The 27,097-nt window shown below is 41.3% G+C and overlaps 2 protein-coding genes across 4 annotated transcripts in view; one reads left to right on the top strand and one right to left on the bottom strand.

The window, feature by feature from the left end:
* Positions 1-27,097, bottom strand: part of KHDRBS2 (KH RNA binding domain containing, signal transduction associated 2) — a 694,643-nt gene that overhangs the window by 396,430 nt on the left and 271,116 nt on the right. The window lies entirely within an intron of this gene.
* The window catches only part of LOC127049743 (uncharacterized), a 412,642-nt gene that overhangs the window by 133,486 nt on the left and 252,059 nt on the right, over positions 1-27,097 (top strand). The window lies entirely within an intron of this gene.

Genomic DNA, 27,097 nt, shown 5'->3' with positions numbered 1-27,097 from the left:
TCAGGTGTAGGGCAAGTGGGGCTCCTTGGGGTGGGGGATTCTGAGTGCAAGGGGGTGAGGTTTGGTGGGATGGTCTGAGTATGAGGGGGTCTGCATGCAAGGGATTGGATGGATGGGGGAACAGCTCCCTGTACAGGGATCCTTCCTCCTGCAGCTGAGGAGTGATGGATGCAGCAAGTGGGTGAGGGGAGTTTGCAGAGCTTCCTGCAGCTGGGGGAGAAATCTTGGGATGGGGCTGACCCATCCCTGGATGCCATGCAGGAGAAAAGGAAGTCCTGTCCTCCCCAGCCGAGCTGGGACTAGCAGCTGAGCCTGGCTCAGGGTAGGAGCCACCTGCCAGGTCTTCCCTAATCCTGCCCCACAGTGATTTACCTCTCTGTTGGCTGCCCTGCTGGGGAGGGTCACATGACCATTCTCGTAGTTTTCTTTTGCATCCCTATCAGAAAGTCATTTTTCTGTGGGAAAGCAAAGAAATCTGCAGGGGACATAAGTTATGCACATGCATAGAGGCGAAGAATTCTGCAAGGAATAATTAACCACTGGAACAATTTATTCTCCATCACTCATGATTTTAGAATCAAGATTGGATATCTTTCTAAAAGAATTATTTTGGGGGAAGTTCATTGGCCTATGCTATATAGAAGGTCAGACCACATGATCAGAATGGTCTCTTCTGGCCTGAGCATTTATTGATCTAGTTGTGATTGACCACATGGTATTGTTACTGTTCCCTAAAGGGATGAGCACATGAGCATTTTTGGCACATGCTCATGGGGAAACTTGAAAGTGGGTGTCTGTGAATACCGCTGGATTACTGGCAAGCTAACACAGAAGGGGCATGATACAGCATGAAAATTCATTCATTTTTTGCCTCTTCCCTATTAACTTTTGAGATATTCAATGCTATCCTCACCCTCCACCTCCTGTGCAGCTCCCTAAACCCTTACCCTCCTCCAAGGAAGACATGAGTCAGAAACTCTGTAAGGCAAACCTCAGTGTTTCCTTACCCCTATGTCCTGCTGCTACTAATCTTACTGTAGCAAGGTGTGGTGTGCTCCCAAATGATTATTTTTTACAAAAGAGAAGATACGAGATGCATGTATGTACAATTTAAAAACAGGTGTCACTTTTAAAAGATTATAATGCATTTCTATTTTTATAATATTTAAATAGGTTGTGTATGTTATTTTATGGGCCTGTGAATGCACCAATCCTCAGATTCTATGTTTCTCTTCTGTTCCTTTGCAATGGCCAGGTGATTTAAAGTCATGACTCTCAAAGTGTGTGTGGGGGAACATGAATACGAGAAAATCTAAATGGTAAAACAAGTGGAGTATTTATGTAAATAGTGAAATGACCTTATGTAGTGGGACTACACTCTAGCTGATAGGTGTGCATAAGCACAGTCAAGAAAATGCATGGACAGAGAGGAAAGCATGGAGTGGATATCTTCTGCCCCAAATCTGTCTCTGCTTAAAATTTGCGGGGAGGTTGCTCAGCAAGCTCTCTATGAGAGCAATTTTAGAGCACAGAAGAATTGGGCCAAGAGTGCATGGCCAGAATACATGTGCATCATCATACTCATACTATAATACCCAACAGACTATTCATGTGTACAACACTTTTGGGGACTTTTATGTGATGTGCCAGAATTTGGTTCACACTCTTAATGTATATCTTAGTTAAGAGAGAACCACAGAGACTGGAATCTTCAATGGCTAATCAAATTGTAGATTTCATTTAAACCAGGGAGATTCAAAGCATGTTCACTGGAACACTAAAACTGTTCCCTCTATTCATTTCGGGGCGGGAGGGGGAAAGGATGTAGTCAATTTTTTATTTCATTTTAAAAAATGATTTACGTAGTTTACATTATAGTAAAAATCTTCACCAGTGACTTAACCTGACAACTCCCCCATGCTACTGTGATTCTGCGTTTGATTCTTTTTAGGGCATGAATTGTGGGATTGTAGAATCATGTAAATATGTAAAAGGTCTTTGTGCCAGAGCTGCTAAATCCTATCATCATGACTTATTGTGGTAGCCTCTTGGTGCATTATGATGGTTTTATGTAATCTTCATGTCTGAAGGAGGATTTCTTAAGGCCTTGACACCTTGGTTAATTAAGAGCGACTATGATATGGAGTGTAACATAATTACAGGATATCTTGGCATGATGCTTTTTCACAAACAACAAAGAAGTCCAAGACTTATCCATGCAAATTAACTTCTCTCTCCATCTCTTTTGAGACGGAGGGAGAGAGATTGCTATGAATGGGTACACATGTAAAGGATCTGGCATAATAGTATACAGAATATATCTATTCCTATTCTGTTTCCTCAGCTGGATTGCATGTATGAATGTGTGTACTTTTCTACCCAGACTTAAAGAGGAGAATTGTTCAGAAATAAAGCAGGTGAGTTTTTTTTCTTTTGAATATTTGTTTTTCATCATTATTATTATTATTTTGAGTTTTCAAGAAAATTGAATGTTCTGTACTCAGAACTGAGTAGATGGTGCTGTGCCTGAATGCTTCTATGATTGCTGGCTATTTTTTTCCCCATGATTAAAATTGGGCAAAATATTCATATAATGAAATTGTTTGTTTAAAACAAAAATGTAAAATCTGCCAAAGGAGGCTGATGGTTTGGTGTCCAAATGACAGGGCTGGGAGCAGGAAGTCATGAATCCTTTTCTTACCTTTGTCAGAGATTGGCCATAATACATGTAGCATTTTTACAGCACTTAACCAATATTATTTTGTAATGAATGTGATGCAAAGAGACATTAGCTGTCCCAAATCACTAAGTACATTAATATTAGAATTTGAACCTAGAGCTGCTGCTGGTTCCCAATGCCCACTCCTTTGCCCCACTATTGCCCCACAGGCAAGTTGCTTAATGTTTCTGAACCTCAGTTTTCTATTCCATGAAATGAGGCTAATACATATGGCTGAAGACATCTCAAATCCTATATATATTCAGATTGTATGTATAATAAAAATCATTGTCTCCCTTCCTACCTATAAGAACATTGAGGCTTCAGGTACTTAAGGGACTTACCTGGGGTCAGTGTTGCCCAGCAGAATAGGTACAGGTGGAATCAGAAGATATGGCTTCTCACACTGCTTCTGGAGCTACCTTGCTGTATTGTTTTGGTAGTCACTTAAACTCTCTGTGCTTAATGCAGCAAACCACATGACTTCTGATCATTTGCAGCACCATCCTCTTCTTCGCCAGCATTTTCAACATTTACCAATGTGATGGTTTTTATGGAATGTTATAATCTTTCTTTAAAAGCCCTGATTGTTCATGAGTCTTTTCACAAATATTAGTGCAAGTATAGCAATTGAGAAGCAATGCCCTCTTGACCAAACCAGATAACACAACTTTGTATCTCTATATTTTAAACATGAAATGCTTGAAGGAATCATTATGTCCCAATATGCAACATAGTTTTAAATGGCACTATTTCAACTTTAACTACAAGCTGTGTGAATTAAATTGGGCTGTCTCTTCTTGCACAACCTTTGACAAACAGCTTATCCTGTGATTGTGACAAGGAGTTCACAGAAGAATGACTCAAGTGACTGCTACGAACCCTGAATAACTGCTGTTTCAGCTTTAATTGACATGGCACTTAATTTTATTGGGTCTTGCTAACAAGACTACCATGGGCATGCAAAAAGTGTTTCTGAACACGGGCTGTATGATCTATATTGCCCATTTTATCAGTCTTATTCTAGAAATGAACCCTGACAGCTTATAAGAACATGATACAATGCTTTATTTTTTAACGAACTAGGCTGCTAGTGCCAAGTGATTAGAGAACAGCAAAGGGGTTTCAGTCTCAACCAGGAAGATATCATATCAATTGATAGCCACCACGTATGCTGTAGACACACAAGAGCTCCTAACTGAATACCACTGAATATTTGGCAAGATGTTTTCCCATGCTCAAAAAGCTGGTAAACAACATGTTATGAAAAGCAAAACAAAAACAAAACAAAAAAATCAACAGACTGAAAAGACTGGGAACACTACAGAACGGGATATTCAAGCCACACTGATGAAAGGACATGCAACACAGTCAATATGAACTGTAAACTCTGCAAGGAACTACAGTGGTAATTAAAAGGTAATAGCATAAGTTACGGTTGTATCAACTCCAGGTTACTTTGATTTCCAAGCCTCTTCTGAAGCAGGAAACAACAGGCTTGCAGAGACTGAAATATGTCCAGCAAGTCTATTGAGATAAAGAAATACATGTTTCTCTATTACAAAATATTATGATGGTGAGCAATGAAAAATAGGAGAACTTGTATTGCAGTCTAAGCATCCTCACTGCTGATTGATTGCTTTATCCACACCAAAACCACAGGCATGTGCAATCATGACAGTTGAAAAGCACCCAGATTGGAGAAGCTCATTTATCCATATCAGTCTATACCAGTGGATTGCTGCATTTTCCCAAACATATATAGCAAAACCAAGTTGCCAGACTTAGCTGAGGTGGACAAAAAGTTAGTTTGGTCACTAGACACCACAAATACTGGTTTAGAAGTAGGAAAAAAGAGTCTGAGGCAAAACCTTTAATGAGAATTCACCTGGACTTTGGGAAGTTTGGATTCAATTCCAAACATCATGGCTCAAATCAGTCTGTAGACAGCACATGTTTCTACTACCCATGTTATGGAACACAGCCAGAAACAGGAGCTGGCAATACATTAGAAGAAGAAATTCAAATTTCCATTCTTTTCTAACATAGTTTATATATTGAAAATATGTCAATGATAGCACTGAACCTTTTGTTAATCAGGTAGATTTGCTCATTGTTTATTTTATTATTGCTAGATCTGCTGTCAGTAACAATGCTACTTTATAAAGTTGTCTTTATGTCACCGTTATTTTATTAAGAGGATGATTATATATTTGCTAAAGAACAATTTCCATTTCATAATTTATATGAAAATCCATAAGAAAGTAAACTATTCTTCATAGACTTATCCTGAATATCTTACACTACCCTACGATCTCTATATTCTACAGAAAGATGTTTGTCTCAATTTGTTTTTCAGCGTTGTCCCACATTGTTCAAAATACATTGGCACCGTCATTGTTCAGAAAGACATATCAACATCTCTGGATATCTGTGTTAAGCCTAAGCTATTGAGAGTACAGTATTTAAATTATGTTTGCCTGAACTGATATTCTGCCAGCAACATTCAGGTGAAGCAGCCTAAAAATAACACAGCTCTATATTATACTTTAAATATGATATTCAAGCTCATACTGCTTTGGAGGAACAGAGAACTAAAAGAAAGGGACATAAAGCAATTAGGAATATGGGCAGAAAATAATAATGAGTATCACTAGGTACTGTAGTTGTCTTTTGTACATGAACTTAAATATTAAGTACAGTTAAGCAATTTGCTTACTACATTTTTTAGATGAACTGTCTGAAAATTATAATTATGAAACAGTTTTTACAACCTATCATTTATTAATCATTTTGGTGACTCATTTCCTTGTAAAACACTTTCTCATAGCTAGCTACCATAAGTTGCAATTGAATGATTTTTCCTCCTATTTAATTCTCCCTCTTTTTTCCTTATGAAAAAAAGCTTACACTTTTGTATACGTAGTGACTCTGATTTGGGCTGTCAAAATACAGCCCAAGGCAAACACCTGTATGTCATGCCAGTATATTCATGAATAAATTAGGCAAGATATTAAGAGGATAAAAAGTAACACTGGAAATCTTGATGATAACAACCACAAAACTTAAGCAAAATTGGAAATTGTTCCCATTCACCTAGTCTGAGTAAATGGAAGCACCTCACATCACTTGCTCTTCACTTTCAGCACCGTCTTGTGGCAAGGGCTCAGGACAATGATAATGGGGTTTGGAGTAAGAGGTATTCAGGTCTGCTACTACAGACTCTGACCCTTAGCCACTGGAGAACAGGCTCATAGTGTTGGCAATATAAGGGTTGTAGTATGGAAAGAGGAAGCTTCCAAAAAAATGTGAGAAACTGCACTGACTTCCTTTTATAATATAACAGGGCTTACCAGGGGGATGAGAATAAAGAATAGAAACAAAAACCTTAAGTGAAATGCAAATTCAAACAATATAAATAATCCAAGAACAAAATTAATGACAGCAACAAATCAGATATACCTTAATAAAATAAACTCTAGCTCCAAGGAGGAATGCTGGGGGAATTCCTGTCTGAAAGAGGGAGATACTGATTGCTCTAAGGCAGAAGTGGGCAAACTATGGTCTACTGGCCATATCCGGCCCACGGGACCGTCCTGCCCAGCCCCTGAGCTCCCAGCCAGGGAGGCTAACTCCTGGCTCCTCCTCGCTGTACCCCCTCCCCCACAGCCACAGCGCACCGCACCACCAGCGCTCTGGCCCACCTAGAGTGACCAGACAGAAAAATTGGGACAGGGGTGGGCGGTAATAGGAGCCTATATAAGAAAAAGACCCAAAAATCAGGACTGTCCCTATAAAATTGGAGCATCTGGTCACCCTAGGCCGCCTGCTACTCCTGCCGGGCAGTGTGGGTGGTGTGGCTGGCTCTGGCCAGGCGGCAGGGCTGCGAGCTCTGCTGCTCTGAGCAGCATGGTAAGTGGGGGGGAGTCTGGAGGACATTCAGGGGACAGGGAGCAGGGGGCAGTTGGATGGGATGGAGGTTCTGGGGGGGCGGTCAGAGGATGGAAAATGGGGGGGTTGGATAGGCGTGGGAATCCCAGTGGGGGGCTGTCAGAGGATGGGAGTGTGAGTGGAGGCGGGACTGTCAGGAGACAGGGAGCATGGGGAGGGTGGATAGGGGGTGTGGTCCCAGGGGGCAGTTAGGGATGAGGGTGTGGATAGGGGTCAGGGCAGTCAAGGGACAGGGAGCCGGCAGGTTGGATAGGCATGGGAGACCTGAGGGTGGCCTGTCTAGGGGCAGGGGTGTGGATAGGGGTCAGGGCAGTCAGGAGACAGGCAACAGGAGGGGTCCTGGGGGGCAGTTAGGAGCAGGGATTCCCAGGAGGGGGGGGTCAGGAGACAAGGAGCAGGGAGGGTTGGATGGGTCAGGGATTCTGAGTGGGGCAGTCAGGGGGTGGGAAGCAGGAGGGGACAGATGGGGGCAAGGGCCAGGCTGTTTGGGGAGGCACAGCCTTCCCTACCTGGCCCTCCATACAGTTCCGCAATACCAATGTGACCCTCAGGCCAAAAAGTTTGCCCACCTCTGCTCTAAGGCAAGAGACAAAGCAACTCTTCAAAATCCACCCCTAATGCTCCCAGGGAGCCTGGAAGCAGTTTCAAGGAAGCACCTGGGTAACTGGCTAAGAAGAAGACGTGAGAAAGCAAAAATTCAAGGTGGCTGTGATGGGATGTTCACCCTACACTAGTCTCAGAAGGGTAAATGAGCCGGAGATGGGGGCCAATTAACTTGATGGGCCACACCAGAATGGAACTGGGCTGGATAAGTAACCACTGATTGGGAATAGAGCCCAACTAAGCAGGAAATAGTGGGGCTATGATAAAGAAAGGAAGTTGGCAGTGGAAGGGGGGACTGTGGTGTGGAGGTCCTACACTCATTTTCTAGCTATAGAGCAGAAAAGGAGGAAACCAGAGGAAGAATAGAAGCCCTGGTGTCCTGGGCTGGCATGAAGGGCATACCCAGAAAAGGGTGGAGAAAAAGCCTCATAGACGTGAAGTAGAAGCAGCCTAGGGCAACACTATCTAGTTTGGGGACTGTGCAGACCTTATCTGCTGGTTCTGGGGTCCCTCAGTCAACACCTGGGGTAATGGGTGGGCATGGGTTCCCTTGCCAACCACTGTGGAAGTGGCACAGACCAGATAGGAGAGAAGACTGCCTAGGATGGTCATCCAGTAGGACTTTGATACACAGGAAGGGAAGGATTATAGTGACCTGGCCAGAGGGCCAAGTCACAGTGAGACAGAGAGGTGTCAAGGCGTATGAATGAGTGGCAGAAGGGGGTGTCAGACATGAGTGTAGCTATTCCCCTGAGCAGCCAGAAGGAGGTACCCCTAAGTGGTGACCATACCCCATGACAGTGTGGGTGCAGGTGTCTGCAGGCTAGTGAAGACACTGACAAGCAGGGTAAAGATAGAAGCAGCCCAGGAAAGTTGCAAGGAGATTGAGGCTCGGACAGCAGAACCAAGGAGACAGAAGGGGCTCAGGCATGCACAATGGAAATATTATGGGGGCTGATCTATGTCTGCCCCCACCCTCCTCAACCTCTGCTGATGCTCAAGCTCCCCCTGTGCCACTGGCACCTTGGCACACACATCTATCCTCAAACCTCAGGCCCATGTTCAGGGGCAAACCTTAGAGAAACAAACAGAGGAATCTCCAGCAGGAGCAGAGAAGTTATTTTACCTTTGTATTTGGCACTGGTGCGACCACAGCTGGAATACTGGGTCCAGTACTGTTGCCCATAATTCAAGAAGGATGTGGATAAATTGGTGAAGGCTCAGAGAAGAGCCACAAGAATGATTAAAGGAATAGAAAACCTGCCTTTTAGTCATGGGTGGTGGGTGACCCGTTGGCTCGGGGAGGCTAGCCCCTGACCAGCCCCATCTCTCCCTCCCTCCTTCTCCAGACAGAGTCCAGAGCCTGATCCCCGCCCCATGTCCACCAGCCCTGCCACCGAGTGCTGGGTGGATGCTGTGTGGCACCTCCAGCCTGCCCTCAAGCACAGGGCAGGCATTCCCATTGCTGGCAGCTCCCCCTCCCCTGCTGTGCGGTGTGGACCCAGTGCATGCCCCCCCCCCCACTACTGGGCAGCCCCAGCCACCCCAAGTCCTGTCCACAGCCTGGCTGTGGCCATCCTAGACCTAGCCCTAGCCCTGGCCGCAGCATGCTTCTCTGAAGAGGAGCAGCCAGCCTACCCAGTCTGGGGCGAAGGGGGAAGGGCAATCAGGAGGGGACCTTCCAGGTGGAGTGTGGGCAGGGCCACACTGAGCTGTTTGGGGAGGCACAGCTTCTTACAGGCTAGGATATGCACCTCCCATGCTTATTGTGAGCATGGAGCTCAATCTATTTCACTTAACAAAAGGAAGGGGGGAGGCATGATTTGATTATAGTTTGTAGTACCTACATGGAGAACAAGTATTTGATAAGGGGCTCTTCAGTACAGTAGAGAAAGGTAGAACAAGATCCAACGGCTGGAAGTTGAAACTAGACAAATTCAGACTACAAAAAAGGCATACATTTTTAACAGTGAAAACAACTGACCCTTAGAATAACTTATCAAGGGTTGTGATGTATTCTCCATCACTGGTAATTTTAAAATCAACGTTGGATGTTTTCTAAATGATACGCTCTAGGAGTTATTTTGGGGAAGTTCTATTGCCTGTCGTATGCAGGATGTCAGACTAGATGATCACAATGGTCTCTTCTGGCCTTAGGAATCTATAAAGGTGAGCTTCTCCCACCTCTGGACTGAAGAAAAATCATCAGCTTCTTAAAATAGGGCCCCAGGGCTGGAACCCAGAGGAGAGGGTAGACCTAGGTTTCCCTACCTCTTCCCACATCAGGAGGGGAAGTACAGGTGTCTAGAGTGAAAAAGGCCAAGAGCTATGTGTTCCAGACAGCGGCCAAGGGCCAGCTTGGTGGCCACTATACTTTGTGTTCTTTTATTTTGGACTTTTCTGTTAACCCTGGAAAGGGAAAGGAATGGACTAAGAGGTGATCTGTCTGGAGGCCACAGAAAAACTAAACCATTGTGGAATCAGGATGAACAAGGGGGCAGTAGAGTGATAGAAGCCCACATCCCAACATAAAGGGCACTCTGGTGGAAGCTGCACATCATAACAAGCATAGTAACTTCTCATTAAGGCCAAAATTCAGTGAGGCACAATTTTAAAGTTAAGGAAATGCTTAAGTTTCATGAAGTTGCTTTGTGAGCTTAGGGTCTAGGTCTGGGGGAAAATTAAAAGCCTTAAACCCAAACAATCTCAACCAGTTAAATAGGATTGTTTCTAGTAGGTTTTTTTTTGGTGAGTAGGGGAGGAATAGTGTGAAGAGGGAAGTAAGTAGATTGGCACCAGATCAGGAAAAAAAACCAACTTAAAGGCAATACCAACTATGCCCCCGGGAACTGGGATTACATGGACATCAGCTGTACAGTCACTCTAGGATAGTATTTCTCAAATGCGGCCACTGTGGCTGCATGTGGCCATCAAAGGCTTTTCTTGCAGCCACAGCCTCCTGGCCTGTGACTATGGGGGAAGGCAGCGTCCCCTCCCCGGTGTTCCTGGATGCACCACCTTCGTGTTGGTTGCTAGAGCCACCAGGAGGGGTCACCTGGGGCACAACACTGGAGAAGCAGGCAACCGGTGAGTTCCCCACCTTCCCAGGGGCAGCGGGGCTCAGGCTTTTGGGTGGCAGGGTGGCAGGCTCTGGCTGCGGGGCTTTGGGTTCCAGATCTTGGCTCTGGCTACGCGGTGGCAGGCCCCAGGCTTCAGCCATGTGGCTTCGGGCTCCGTCCCCCAGATGCAGTGTTTCAGGCTCCAGCCTCCTGCTGCTTCCCCTGGCCCCAGCTGCCTCCCCTGGACCTCCCCCACACCATCTATGGCTAAATTTGTCCCCAGGCTTGCCAGGGCTGAGTAAGTCAACTGTGAAAAGTGACACCTGTATGTTTGTTAACATCACTTTTCACAACAGACTTACTAGTGAGCAATAAATAAATTAAATGATTTGAATGTGTATATGTGAATATTTATTTTCTTTTTCTATAGTTTATTAAGTATTTTGGGAAAAGTGTATGGGTGCAAACAACAAGAGTTGGTGGCCGCACACTGAGGTCACCAAATAATTTGTCCTGAGAGCCCCTGCTCCAGAAAGATAGAATGATTTAAGACCGATGTATTTAATAGACAATGCACTGCCCCACGGTAGGATGTGTTTGGCATGGAGCTTTGACCTTCTTGCTCACATGCATCTTTTCCGAACTGTAAATAAAAGCAGTGGATTTACACCTGCTGAGGAACTAGCCTTATCTGTGGATAAAATATGCCAATTAAAAAAAGATTTAGGAAAAAACCTGATAAAAGTAGAATAAAAAATAAACATGGGCCCAAGTTTCAACACTTGGCAGTAGAAGTACATTTTGTTAAAGGTTGAGGTGTTGAAGTCCAGAGCTTTGACCAGCAATTTATGAATAACAGGGCCAGCCACAACATTCCACTTGATCTGAGCTTCACAAAAATGTTGACTTTAGAGTAGTTCTAATATGTAGCTTTTGTAAAGCACTTTGTAGGTATTAACTAATTAATGCTCACAACACCCTCCAAGGTAGTAGGTAAGTATTCTTATAATCATTTTAACAATGGGGAATCCAAGGGCCAGGGAAATGAAGTCACTTTCCCAAAGCCATAAGCAGAGGTGGCTCTAGGCATTTTGCTGCCCCAAGCATGGCAAGCAGGCTGCCTTCGGCAGCTTGCCTGTGGAGGGTCCATTGGACCCACGGCTTTGGCGGACCTCCCACAGGGACGCCTGCGGGAGGTCCGCCAAAGCTGCGGGACCAGCGGACCCTCCACAGGCATGCTACCGAAGGCAGTCAGCCTGCCGCCCTCATGGCGACCGGCAGAGTGCCCCCAGTGGCTTGCCGCCCCAAGCACATGCTTGGAGTGCTGGGGCCTGGAGCCGTCCCTGGCCATAAGGGAAGTCACCAGCTGGACCAGGACTAGAACTTGGGTTCCTACTGACTTCTATTTCCGAGTTCATACTAGATCTAGGGATTCAATTCAAGCCTATCTCCAGTAAAAATATTTGAAAAGAAAAAAAACTTATTTTCAAATATTGTCTGATCAGTGAAAAAATATATTGCTTTTTTCTTTTCTTTTCTTTTTTGCTATAGTCATTCAAAAGAATGACTGTCCAGAGCTGCACTTTTCTAACTACTTTCTAGAAAATAAAATTAAAGCTCATCCTCCAATTTCCTTGAAAAGATTCTCATGTCACAATGTATGTAAAATTAATATTTCTCTTCTTCAGGGAAGATGCAAGGAAGTTAATTTTTTTCTAGTAATGTATGACTACAAGCAGAAGTAACAGACTGTGCACATTTTCTTTAAAACTCTTATTGAGAAACCACAAATTACTGCAGATTGCACCATAACTGTGACAAGATAAAGTTATAGCTATAAGTTATATTGATTCTGGTTAGATATATGAAGAAGGGACACTACAGTACAACAGTAATCAATCAGAAAAATAATGTAGAGGCTAATCAATGTCCCTGAATAAGAGAACATTAATCCCCGATGGAGATATTACAAAAGCAAAAATATCTACCTTAGCTACCTAAATTCCACTCACCAGCTTCTCCTATTATGTTGATCAAGGAATCGGATTTCAGAGGGCTCCAAAGAGCTGTTGTTTCAAGTCTGATTTTTTTCATTATTCTATTTAATTGTGTGCACTGTAATTTAATTTAATGTAATGCTGTCTCTATTGTGGCAGTGCAAAATTTCTTGTAACAGTAACCCATTAAAGAATATTAAAAGTATTTATCATGGTCCTCAGGAGTACAGATAACATTATGCATGGAAAACTGGGATTTAACATAATTGCTGCAAATAATTCAAAACAGTCGTTTCTGTGTTTATCTATATGTAAAACAGCAAGAACAATTATCGTAAAACAAAACCCAGCAAGATCAAAACTAGTCTTTATGGAGCCCCGTGCAGATAAATAAAATATTTTGGAATATAAATTACTAGTCTGCAGAAGTACAGATGGGAAAAGCCATCAGCAAGAAAGATCTACAGTCCCCAAAACTGCTCTAAGTCATCAAGTTCAGATACTCATGCTTTCTCTGTCTCTCAGTTTTCTCTCTCTCTCTCTGATACTGTTTCAGGCTTTTTTTAAAAAAATGTAACAGAACCTGCTCCAAAAACTCACATTGATTAGGCCCTTAAGGCTTGATCCTGCTCCTGTTCAACTCAGTGGGAAAAGTCACCAGTGGATTGAATAGAGATAAGAATGTAATGCTGGTAGGAGATAACAGATTGACCATGATAGACATTAAAGCCAATGATACTATGCTAGTTTACACCAGCTGAGACTCTGGCCCATCAGTTCAAAGTGGTCTGAAATTTTAAAGAGTTTAGCACAGATCTGGATTTCAAAGTTCAAAATTCAAGAGAGTCTGAATCGAGCATTTTAATTCACCCCACAGTGGAGCAAACTAGAGAAAAGTTGGATCTGGTTTATGCAGGGGCTCATATCCAATTTAGAACATATATTTCACTGTATATCAGATACATGGGGCTTTATTTATATATCTGGTGCTGTCAAACAAGGTTTACCACATACAACAGACAACCAGTGAAAATACATGACTGTAAACATAGCCATGTATTTCATGAAGCTCTTTTCAGGCCAATGTCTTACTGAGATGGAATTGTTACGAATAGGCAAAACAAAAAATAAAGAGCATTTTACTCTCTAGGGAACAACTATCACTTCCTTTCTCAAAAGAACATCCTGACACTTCTTTGAGAACCTCCTTTTGCCATGCAAAATGCCTTCTTTGATGCTCCTTTAGAAACACTGTCTTTATAAGCACACACTGCTCTTTGAACCTAGTAAAGTCATGTTAATAAAGAGCTGCATCACACATATGCAAGTTGTTGGTTGACCAAATTCCCATTAATTACCTCTTTTTAAGAAGTCTAGACTCTTATGGAACAGATTTCCACTGAAGCATGAATTCCTAACTCTTATTCACTGGGCCAGGGATATATAACATTATTGAATCTTATCATCTGAATGTGACTGACCTGAGCTTTATCAAATATTGGCCCATCTGCACTCAGTACCACTATAATAACAAGAAAGGGAATGGTGGAGGGGACACAAAGGATTTTAATAGCAGAGAAAGAAATATGTGCACTGAGGGGAAAGAAAAAAAAGAAAATAAGATAGAGCAGTAAGGTACTCATGCCTTATTGTGATAGACTGAAGGAGTTCAATCTATTTAGCTGAACAAAGAGAAAGTTAAGGGGTAACTTGATTAAAGGCTAGAACTAGCTACAAGAGCAAGAAATATTTAATAATGGGATCTTCAGTCTAACAGAAAAAAGGCATAACATGATCCAATGGCTGGATATTGAAGCTAGACAAATTCAGACTGGAAATAAGACGTACATTTTTAATAATGAGAGTAATGAATCATTGGAACAATTTACCAAGAGTCATAGTTGATTGTCCACCATTCACAATTTTTAAATCAAGATTGAATGTTTTTTTCTAAAAGCTACATTCTAGGAATCATTTTGTGGAAGTTCTGTGGCCTGTGTTATATCGGAGGTCAGATTAGATTATCACAATGGTCCCTTCTGGCCTTAGAATCTATGCATTCTGTTTCTCACATTGGAGACTCTATAGAAAACCATAAAAGGCCAATCTTGAGGTCTTTCATCAGTTTTTACTTGGAACAGAAAAAAACCCTAAAGAACCACTTTGAGACTTGGCCCCATGGAAGTAGTTTAATTTATCAGTACAAAAACAAAAAAACAAGTAGCCAGCCTTTTTTGGAAATAGCAATATGAGTCTCACAACTATATTGACAGAACTGTGAAATATGAGAGTCTGTTCTAACATCAGATGCGAGGGAGGAGATGAAGACTTTTAATATCACCACTGTGTTGCACCAGTAATAAAATAGGGATCTTTCAGCATCTGTTCAATGTCTGATATAATTCTTTGAAGAGTGTCCTCATAGAACAATGTAATTTTCTAAAGTACCAGCTCTAGAGTATGTAATTCTTCAGAGAAGGTTCAGTTGCCCTCTTTGTTATTCAGTTTTGAAAATGCCACCATTAATAACATGGAAATATTATATTACTTCATGAATCAATTTAGCAGAAAATATTTAAAGTGGTGCAGATGGCTTATTCCCTATGACACATCTAGTGTCTAGCCCTGCTCTCTCTCTCTCTTTCTCTGATATCTCTGTTGCGGAGTTCCTCCTCTCTGACTATCACTTTGTATCTTTCAGCACCACCCATCAGTCCACCTCCACCTTCTATCACTCAGACTTTCTGTGACTTCCAGTCCATCAGTGCTTGAACTTCTGCACCTAAACCAGACTGGTCTCCTTGTGTCCAAGCTAAATTGTCTCAACATGTGTTTCTGACATCTCAACATAGCTAAAACAGAGTTCTTAATCTTTTCTCCTCTCTCCCCTAAGTACTACTTGCTACCTCCTTTCTTGATCACTGTGGACAACATCACCATTCTTGCCTGTCACTCAGGCCCTAAATCTGGGCATCATCTTAGACTCAGGTCTCTCTCTAGAACACCACATCCAGTCTGTTTAAATCTTGCTGATTTTTTCTGCATGACGTCTCTAAGATATGGCCTTTCTATCCATTCACACACTCTCATCTCACATTTTGATTACTGCACCATCTTTGTTTCTGGCCTTGACAAAGGAAACCTAGCCCTGCTCACATCTATTCAGAATGCTGCTGCAATGATCATTTTCCTAGCTGTTGCTTTGATCACGTCATCCCTCTCTTTGCATCTCTCCGCTGCCCCCCTTCTCTAACACACAGATAAGCTGCTTATCTTTATTTTCTAGGCCCTTCATTAACTAGCCCCATCCTATCATCTCTCATTTGCTTATTGAGATGTTGACTCTCACCTCTGATTGGGCCTATGATGCCAGCCTCAATAGCCTACTTATTAAATTTTCTCCCATGCTGTCCCTCCAGATAGGGAAGAGCTCCCTGTAAACATCTACAAAATGAACTCAGCATTCTCCTTCAAAACCCTCCTCAAAACTTGTTTGCCATGATACTTACAAAACACTTCATATGGTTAGAATGCTGGTATGCTCATACCACTGCCTATTGTGCTTGCCAATAAAGTTTCTTTGTTTTCTTTTAGTCCTCTGTCTGTTAGTATCCATCTATTAGCTCTTGTCTTGTACTTAGACTGTAAATTCTTTGGGGCAGGAACTGTCTTTTTGTTCTGTATTTGTACAGCACCTAGCACAAAATAGCCCTGGTCCATGACTAGGACTCCTAGACGCTGTGGTAATACAGATAATAAATTCTAATGATAATACCTTACTATCTCAGAATTAATAGGCAAACATCTACATTCTTCTTCTGAACTTCATCCTCCCACACAGTAAAATATTATGGGTGGAATTTTGTGACCACTGAAGTCAATGTTAATCATAAGCAACCATAAGAATGGCTCTACTGCATCAGACCAGTGGTCCATCTAGAACAGCATTCTGTCTTCTGACAGTGGCCGATTCCACGTGCTTCAAAGGCAGGGAACAGAACAAGGCAATTATCAAGTGATCATCCCCAGTCCTTGCATTTGGCAGTCAGGGGCTTAGAGACACCCAGAGCATGGGGCTGCATCCCTGACCATCTTGGCAAAAATTCACTATCCTTCATGAACTTATCTAAATCTTTTTTGAACCAGTTATAATTTTGGCTTCACAACATCCTTGGCAAAGAGTTCCATGGGCTGACTGCATTGTGTGAAGAAGTACTTTGTTTTATTTGTTTTGAACCTGTTGCCTATTTATTTCATTGGATGACCTCTGGTTCCTGTGTTATGTGCAAAGCTGCCGCTGAGCACAGTGGGACCAAGCTTCAGCTCCAATGCCTCTGAGAGCTTCTATTATAAAAGATTCCCTTACTAATCAAAGGAGGTGACTAATAACTACACAAACTTCACATTTCAAAAAAAGCTACAAACATTCAAGGTTCTTAAAAGTATGTATGAAGCATACATGTATGAAACAGCTCTTGCTATTATCACTTTTCTTGGAACTTATGAAAAATAGGGTCAGGCTTTATGAAAGAAAGGATAATGTCCACTTTTTCTCAGTTTTCAAATTTCAGCAGATAATTCATTTGCATTATCTTATTGGCATATGTACTGGTTTTCTATGAAGATGACCATTTGATAATTAATGCTAGATCTCTTTGTAAAACAAACCAACCCATCAAAAATTCCATATGCATTGCTATCATGCATCTGTAAATTAAAGCATTAAATTGGCCAGATTTCCTCCCCTGCCGCACCTCCTCCCCCCAAATATAGCCTCTGTGAACTGGTCCACCAGCACAAAGGAGCCATAAGGCTCTTGGATTTGCTCAGTTGAAGATTTCCCTGTCATGACAAGTCCTCGACTAGCATAAAACCAGCATAGACACCTCCTCCACTTCCTTTGCACTGAGAAGCATAGGGAAATATTGGGGCTATAGCTGGAGGGTTGGGGAGAAGGAAGCATGGGCAGTGGTCTGCTTTGCTCTCGCAATTCCCAATTGGTTTGCTGATTCCTACGGGCAATGCCCAATCTACATACTTTGCAATAACCGGTTAGCAACTCTAAATGAGGCCAGGGACTGGCCAATGGAAAATAAGACCCAACATTACGAAGCAATAAACAGTTCTTTTTCAGTTCTACCTTAATTCCCCTTCAGAAGCAATACTGGACATTGGGTGCAGCTGGGAATCTTAGTGAGTATGTGAAAAATCCATGTGTTTTAAACATATACGTTGTGATATTTGTTGCAAAAGTGAAAGTGTGGAAAACATCAGAAACACGAATGATTCTATAGGCAAAGTTTAACACTCATAAATAGAAAACAGTTCTGAAAATTTGGCTGAAGAGGTTCAAATGGCTGTAAGATCATTAGTTTTTACATGTGAAGTGTAACCTTTGAAAGATTCTTTTAACATTTAAAATGAATGATCATTCAGATGGTGCTTAACCCAAAGTTAAAATAGGAGCTAGAAAGATTGACAGAGAGCAAAAGAGCAACAATTTTGGTTGTCTAGAGGAGAAAAAATGGAAGTGTCATTTTGTCTATGGAATGTGTTTTGTTTCCTTGGCAGATAACATTTGAGAATGGGGGTGCTGCTAGCAGTCCTTTTTCACCTCATTGAAATGAGAACAAATCACTGGAGTTTCATTTGATGGTTGTTGTATGAGATCCTAAATTTTGATGGATAGGGGCAGTTGATTTTTTTTGTGGTTTGGAGGCCCTCACAGAAGTGACCCAGAACTTGTGGCCATATTTAAGCAGGTAAGAATGTGCTTAATTGGGTTGGGACATTACTGTTCAATCAACTCATAGTTAGAAGACATAGAAAGGGCCTAATCCTGCTCTTGAAGCTGTCATAGGTTTCACCCCCACTCTGGACTTTAGAGTACAGATATGAGGACCTGCATGTGAACCCTTAAGCTGAATTACCAGCCTAGACTTGGTTTTGCTGCCACCAGTCCCAAGTACTAACTCCCTTCCATGGGTAGTCTTGAGAGACTTCTTCACCAATTTCCTGGTGAACACCGATCCAACCACTTGGATCCCCCCCTCTTTTCCCCCACTGATTCCTGGTGAGTCCAGATCCAATCCCCTTGGATCTTAACACAAGGAAAAATCAATCATGTTCTTAAAAATAAGACTTTTAATTAAACAAAAGAAAGGTAAAAGAAAAAAACCTCTGGGAGTGATTAGCATACCAGCTACTCTCACAGACAACAGATTCAAAATACAGAGGATATTCCCCTTGGCAAAAACTTAGTACACAAAAGAATCCCCAATTTGATAATTCTTCTAATTGCACAAAGACAAAGTCACAAAAGAAAATAAACATGAAGCTATTTATTCTTTTCTAAAATGTACTTCTCTGATAAGAGGCTGGTTCCTTGATCTTTTCCACTCCAACCAAAACTGAAACTGATCAAGACAAAGGGAACTTCCTTCCTTCCTTTTGAAACATCCTGTCCCCCCATTGGTTCCTCTGAACTTGTTAACCCTTTACAGGTAAAAGAGGCATTAACCCTTAACTATCTGTTTATGACAGAAGTTAAGATTGCTCTTGGGATACAATGGCTGCAAACTCAAAGACAGCATGTCTGTTGAGGTAATAATAGCCAAGTCAATATTACCTTTACATATGCCATAGAAATCAAATCTGTAGGGAAAACCAACAGAAAATTTGAAAAGGTGAACAAAATTTAGTGTTCCAAAATTACCTATTCAAGCCTCTGGATGTGAGCCAGTTCTCTAAATCCAGTAATTCACACAGTTTTCCTTTCTCTTAGTAACTTTACAATTGAAGATGATGGAGAATTTATTTCAGTGGAGCAAAAATGTTTTACTTGAGGGAAAAAATATTTCAGGGATAATTGAACACATTCCAGATCACATCTCCAAGAGGGTTAAAAATAAAAGGATGGTAGTCTGTGTTTTTAAATATCCCAACTTATATTTACAAATAAAAGAGTAGAAACATTCTCATGGGAATGACTGAACCTCTCATTTATGTATAAATTTTAAGTAACCCCAGTGAAGTGAATGAAGTTAAACAGGTTTAAAACTGGTATGAGAAGAGAATCTGACCCAATGTATCTGATACACCACTACCTCGCACTTTATGTTGTCACTTACACCTGTTCAAAGAGGGTGTAAAATGCTATTGTTCTGATTTGGTAGTTACACACTCATTTCACACTCACCTTGCACTCGTGTAAATGACTACAGAAAGTGCAAAGCAGTGGAGAATCGAGGCCATTTTAACCGTATAGTTTCTGCCTCAACTCATGCCAGCATGCCCAGTCTGGATCTAATTTTTCAATAAAACCTGGGAATAGGACATATTATTATACTCAGATCATCAGCTTCTTTGGATTGCACTTATAGGCTTTCTTCTCTCCTGTTGGGCAGGGCAACTCTTTTATGTGGTCTTCCCAGAAAACTGGTGGGATTCCAGAATACTCAGAGAATTTACTGCTCAGGCATTACAGCACTCTGCTTATGGTCTAGTGTAAAGATATAATCATCTGCTGTCCCAAAGAAAGAGAAAGGATGGTCTTGTGGTTAAGGCACTGGGTGCAGACACAACAGTCCTGAGTCCTGTTCCCAAATCCTCCACAGATTTCCTGTGTGTTAGTCAATTTATCTCTTTGGATTCAATCTTAATCCAGCAAAGCACTTAAGTATGTGCATAGCTTTAAGCACATGCTTGAGAGTTTTGCTGGATTAGGACCAGAACCTCTTGTAGAAAATAGCCCTCTAAGGCTCAGAGGCGCATCTATAAAATTGGGATAATCATACATTTGTACTTCAGGAGTTTTGTGAGCTAAACACATACTATGGTGATCAGCACTATACTAAAGCCAGTACAGGTAAACATCGCATATGGAAAACACACAATAGAAGTGGCAAGGAAGAAAGATGGAGCATCGATGGTGGAACAGTCACTCACTTTGAACAGATGTATTACAGGAGTCAAGACAAAAAAAAAAGTCCTTTCTGCTTGACATGGAAAGGTTAAAACAAGTTAGCCTTGAGAGAGGGGACCTGATAATATTGAGAACATAACATAAGAATGGCCCTACTGGGTCAGACCATTTAGCTCAGTATCCTGTCTTCCAACAGTGGCCAGTGCCAGGTGCCCCAGAAGGAATGAACAGAACGGGTAATCATCAAGTGATCCGTCCCCTGTTGCTCATTCCCAGCTTCTGGCAAACAGAGGCTAGGAACACTATTCCTTGCCATCCTGGCTAATAGCCATCGATGGACTTATCCTCCATGAATTTATCTAGTTCTTTTTTGAACACTGTTATGGTCTTGACCTTCACAACATCCTCTGGCAAGGAGTTCCACAGGTTGACTATGCATTGTGTGAAGAAATACAAATATGATAAGGGCTGTTTATAAAGAGGACGGTGATCAATTGTTCTCCATGTCCACTGAAGGTAGACCAAGAAGTAATGGACTTAATCTGCAGCAGATTTAGGTTAGATATTAGGAAAAATCTTTCTAACTATAAGGGTAGATAAGCTTTCACATAGGCATCCAAGCAAGGTTGTAGAATCCCCATATATGGAGGTTTTAAAGAACAGGTTGGATAAACACCTGTCAGGGATGGTCTAGGTTTAGTTGGTCCTGCCTGAGGATGGGGGCCTGGGCTAGATAACCTCTCAATGCCCTAGCCAGCTCTACATTTCTGTAATGCTATGTTCAATCTGATAGCTTGGTGCCTAGCAGCTGCACTGCCACTCTATTGCTTTGCTAGTAGTTCTTCTGTGTGTGCAGGGTCATCTCTATCCTTGGTGGAGTGCGAAGTATTTGATTCATTAGGTGCAATGAAATATTTTTACTCAGTTTGCCTCTTCTCTAATGAAGAGCCCCCATTTGTAATACATTATTTAAACAGTACCTGAAACTTGAATAGGAAAGCAATTAAAAGTTAATTCAGTAACTGACAAAGACTTCACAGATGGAAAAGTAGCTTCCATGCTGAAATTCTATGCTGCACTGACTGCTTATTCTCCAGTTTAAGGAAATAGTACCGTGGATGGGGAGAGCACCTTCCAAACAGCTTGAAGAAAAAATACATGAATATTTAAATAGTGGGTGAAATGAATTTAAAAAAAGTGTACAAAATACAAATTAGAGCCAACAGAGTTTGTCTAAATAAAAAATAATTTATATTGAGGGAGCAATTAACCCAATGATAGCCAGAGGATTTAACTCAAGTACTGTAATTATCATTTAAATTTTAAACTAATACCTATGAATGAGAGCTCACTGGCCTGTGTGACAAGTTCTGTTATATCTAAGTAATTACAGATTTACTTCCAAATCCTGTCCTTCTTAAGTAAAAATCATGGTTTAAGTGAAAGATTTTGGAATACCTGTGAATGCTACTAAGGCGCTGGGAGCTGTTTTGTAATTTAATTGTTCTGCCTTCTGTATTTTGGCTATTTATTTATTTAGATTTAAAATTCTTCACCAAAGAATGCCTACCCAGAGCCCTGAACACTGTTGACATATATTTAAACACACAGTAAAAGAGAATATGGTGGTAAAATAACTTTGTCCTTCTGCTCTGTGGCCCATGAAAACCTGCCACCAAATGTATGTGGGTGCTGGGTGGTGTTGGTGGCCTGTGATATACAGGAGGTCAGAACAGATAATCTGGCAATCCCTTCTCGCTTTAAACTCTATGACCATATTTATACTCACTCTTTCTTCCTTGCCCCTATACTTTTTCTATTTTCAGTTTGCCTTGTTCATCCCTTTTTTTGTTAACCTGAGATCATGGCCTCCCCTGTCCTCTCTCACCAATCACGTTTATCACTATAAATAGTATTATCCAAAGTACAGTTATATTTCTGGGTAAAGATCATGCTTCCCAAGGATAATCTCACATATTCCCATGAAAGCTCATCCCAGACAACATTCATTAAAAATAAAAGATATTTTGATGTGGCCAAATATCATGCAACTTGGGTACTGGACTGTGCTTATTATCGTGAGCTTATCTGTACTCCTCTTATCATTATCATTATTTATTTGTTAAGCACCAATGATGTGCTCACGAATAGACACAAATAAATGCAGTCCTTACTCCAGGGAGCTTCCAATTTCAAGTATACTCATCATCATATACCAAATTAAAGGTTATGTTATAAAACACTCAGTGAACGTTCTAATGTTAGCATGGACATTTTAGTGTTGTGTTGGCCCTAAAGAAACTGTCCAGCTACAGAACTAGTGCTGTCTCCATAGCATATCAGATAGGAAACCTGACTGAGGAAATGTTAGATTTTGGTGGAGATGGCTCCCAACCACCTTTTCAATCATCTTACCCAAGAAGGGAGAGATGGAAGATGGGATGGTCATCAAACAATTTTTACCAAATGATTATCTCTTGAATACTGGCCAGCCTATCAAGTGCTTAAGCATGGTTTGCTACTTATCCTCCCTGAGAGGAATGTAGACAACATTGGTCAGTATTGGATCAAGGAAGACCCTATAGCTTCCTATGCCATCCATTCACATCTGGTATCATTCATATCCATTCTATTCTCTCACACATGCTGTTCTGAAACAGTTAAACAATATGAAGAATACTTTATTATTAATTATTATTATTCTTATTATTATTTATTAAAGGCTGTTACTCTATACATGAAAATTAAACCAGGGAAACGTGGAAGGGTCAGTCCAGCCCAAAGATTGCACTCTGCTTCTCTTCCCCTTCCCTTCTGCAACACCCTGTGACAAGGGAAGGGATTCCCTCACTAGACTAACCCAAAAAATAAATGACCTGACAGTGGCCAAAGGTCCCCCTGAGTCCTCTGGAGGGAACATGTCCTCTCTTCACACAGAATAGTTATTCCAGCCCACAGGGGACACATCTTCAATTTGGTAGAAAGGACTGGACTAGCACAGGGGTTGCAGTGTGTAGAAAAGAGGGTCCTCACTTATTGAACACTTGAAAATAACTTTATTTCCATGTACAAGTGTATACTTAATAGCACATAATTGCTTGCTTAACATGTATTCTTTGCAGATTTAGCTCCTAAAAATAATGTTTCAAGCAATTATTAACTTGGATATGATTGTAAATCATGCACAAACTTTATGTGGATTGATGTCCCTCAGCTGATTCTATTCATAATCAATTTCCTCTTATCTACTGGTTTTTGTTTTCTTTCACAATTATCTTCCATGAATTGGAAGAAGAGGGAAAAAAAGAATAAAAAAATGGGCAATTTAGTATGACTATGTTTAATCTCATCACTATCAGTTCTAATGAATAGATTTGCATGTGTATAATACTATACCACTACAGGAATAACAAGCTATAATAGCATCATACGAGTCAGCAAAATAATGAGAGTTCTCAGGATGGACAGCCTGTTATTTCAACCTGTCCTAAGATCTCATTGGAAACTGGCTGTTCTCTTACGATTGACACAATTCACACTGATCAGTGCTGCATCCATCATGTTAGGTAACACCTTCTGCAGTCAATTCAAAAATATACTCTGCTATTTAGATACTAAACATTTTGAAATTCAGTGATTTAGAGTAGAGTCAACATTAAAGCCAGAGTTCTGGGTAACAAGTCTAAGAGAAAAGTGCGTGTACAAGACAACCTTACCCCCTGTGCTTCCAATTGTCATTGCAACTTCTTGTGTTAACTGGAGCTATTTTAGTCCAAAACTATGCTACTCTGTCCCCTTAGGTTGCATCTATTACAGAAAATTGAACGGTTGCTAATTAAACCAGTGGTATCAATTTAATCACAAAAGTGCAGGGTATCCACTCTTGCTATGCTGACTGGGTAAAGAACTGTTGCCCATTAATGCTCTGCTATACTGTTGCCATAGCATTGCCCTCTGGGTGCTTATCCCACAGTTCCCAGCACAACTTCCTGTGGCAGGTGCATAATTTCTACGGCACACAGTGTGCATTTGAAGCTGCTCACCTTCTTCGTTTTGAGTTTCCCTTATTGCCTACTTTAAGTGGATTTGTCCTGCATGAGGAGTCACACATACATTGTGTGGGGCAGGGGATACTCTTCAAGGCAGTGTGCCCAGTTGAGGCACAATGCTTTCTAATGCACTGGGGTTGCATATGGCCACAGCAATACTCTGTTACAGGGGTCGGCAGCCTTTCAGAAGTGGTGTGCCAAGTCTTCAGTTATTCACTCTAATTTAAGGTTTCACGTGCCAGTAATACATTTTAATGTTTTCAGAAGGTCTCTTTCTATAAGTCTATAATATATAACTAAACTATGGTTGTATGTAAAGTAAAGAAGGCTTTTAAAATGTTTAAGAAGCTTCATTTAAAATTAAATTAAAATGCAGAGCCCCCAAGACTGGTGGCCAGGACCCAGGCACTGTGAGTGCCACTGAAAATCAGCTCGTGTGCTTCCTTCAGAACCCGCGCCATAGATTGCCTACCCCTATTCTATTACATAGTGCAGTATTTGTGCACAAACACCTCTAAGGACAGAACAACACCCACAAGCTGATGAAGAAGCAGGATTTCTCCCTTTCCAGTTTTTGCTACGTTAGGTGATCAAGTGGATGCAAAAGGTTTCTGTGGCACAAGAAGACCACCGATGACAAACACAGACAGAACATCCAGCCAAAGCTTCTAAAGAACCTAGCTAGAGATTGATCTAGGTGGTGCTCAATCTGCAAGGAAGCTACATCCCTCTGGGCTTTGCAACACTGATGATGATGGCCCCTCCCAGTCCCATTTACTATAGATAGCACCACTCTGGGCACTAGCCTTGTTATAGTTCTTGTGCTCTCTGAGTTCATGGGCTGTAACTGTACAAAAGGGCTGGCGTAGAAAGGAAGAGCCTTCTTACTCAGGGGCAGGCATACTATGGTCCTTTGTTTGTAGCCTATGTTCATAATCAATTTCCAAATGTTATTCCCATCCTTCTTTGTATGTTTTCCTGCTTCTTATTCATTACTTCATTTGCATAAATCTCCCCATGGTCAAATCCTCCGATTTCTTATTCCTCCTCCATGCGAAATACACACATTCTCTGACAACTCCATCATTTCAATATTTGTTTGTCATAGACACTCATCAATTTGGACAGGGCAAATCAGCAGATAAATCCTCTTTAAAATATGTGCTTAAGAACTTCAGAGCAGGTACATTTTTCATCTTTTCCAACAGTCATATCTCAAAAATTGTGTTCCCAGTTCTCTGATTCAGTCCAGCTGCAGCCAGCACAGGACTGGAGAAGATGAGGACAAAGGTGGCTTTAATCTAGCCAGCTGCTCTACCCTATGCACAGCTGCCCACACACCCAATGGACTATTCTAACAGCCAGGGATCAGGCAGCAGTGGTGGTACCCAGGCTGTGCTGTCTACTGCTAGGGACTGAAAGAGAGAGAGAGAGAGAGGTCGCACAGGAGCTGTTTGGAGATTCCCCCAGCCTGGGGAATACTTGGGGAGTTTTTTAAGCCTTGACCTCAGCAACTATATCCAGAATGGTGCAAAAAGCCAGAGCCGAATCTAATGGCAAATATTTAAGCTCAGTGAAAGTTCCATGTTTTACTGTATAAAGGAGACCAGTGGGTGTTTTCCTACAAGAAAGCTTGTTTGAAAATGGCAATTCCCCTCCCCTCCTTTTCTGTATAGCAAGGCTTGGGCTATTGTTTCTGTTCATAATAAAGTCCTCCCCCCACCCCCACCAATTTTTTCCAGGATCTGTCCCTGGCACATCCTGTCTGAGAGAACTACTTTGGCTATACATTCAAAATTAGTTGTCCCCAGTTTCCTCTCATTGGATCCTGGTAACTATGATTCATGTGTTTCAGGTATTTTTTTATCTTTCATTCTAATTACTTGGGGAATTTGTTTTCTTTTCAGCCATTATGGCAAGGTTAAAAGGACAGTCACTTATGATGACCTGTCTTACTAGAATTTTTTCATCACTGCCATACTTTGAAACAACATATCATACATCAGTCTCATGGAACTGAGTTTTCATGATGTCCATTCTCAATTCCAGAACATTGATTCTGTCTTGTTTTCTAAGGAGGAAGGGTACCTTGAATTCTGATTTTGCTGCAGTGCTCAGCAGCTCATAGAATCCAGCCCTTTGTGTTCTCTAATGCAGTAAGTAGTAATGTCTAGTAAATCTTGGATTGTCAGATCAGATTCATGAGACATGATAGGTGAGGAGGCTGGTCTAAGAATCAGACCATTTAGTCTGCCTGTTTATGTCCAACACTTCCTGATCTAACAGGCCTTTCACTCGCCCCTGTTCAGGTCATTCCTGCTCTTGGCAATAATAATCTGAATGAGTAGCTGGGCAAGGAGCTGGCACACACAATATAAATGTACATTATTGCCACTTCTGCAGCATATGCATTTACTGATCTGGAGAGCAATATTTTTACAGTACCAGAAGCAGGTTCAAAGATTATAAAATATTCTACTTGTTAATAACTGAAAATAAACTCTTGGATGTAATCAAGCCATAAAAAAAATAAAGCCATAAAAATGAGATTGTCAAGTAGATAATTAAGTCCTTCTGTGACCAATATCTTAAAGAAATCTGTGGCAAATTGAAATACATTTTATATGGGAAATTTGGCTTTAAATTCTAGGGATAATATTATTCATAACAATAGCATCGTATTGGATGGTTCATTTCTTTGTTTGTTCATTTGTTTAATTTTGCCAATGGTCTGATAATACCAATGTGACCGGCGATGAGGAAAAAAATGAGTCACCAAAACCAAATAATATCAC

Source organism: Gopherus flavomarginatus, chromosome 4 (genome assembly GCF_025201925.1).
Source record: "Gopherus flavomarginatus isolate rGopFla2 chromosome 4, rGopFla2.mat.asm, whole genome shotgun sequence".
In the NCBI taxonomy this organism is placed as follows: domain Eukaryota; kingdom Metazoa; phylum Chordata; order Testudines; family Testudinidae; genus Gopherus; species Gopherus flavomarginatus.
This window is presented reverse-complemented; position numbering and strand designations above follow the sequence as displayed.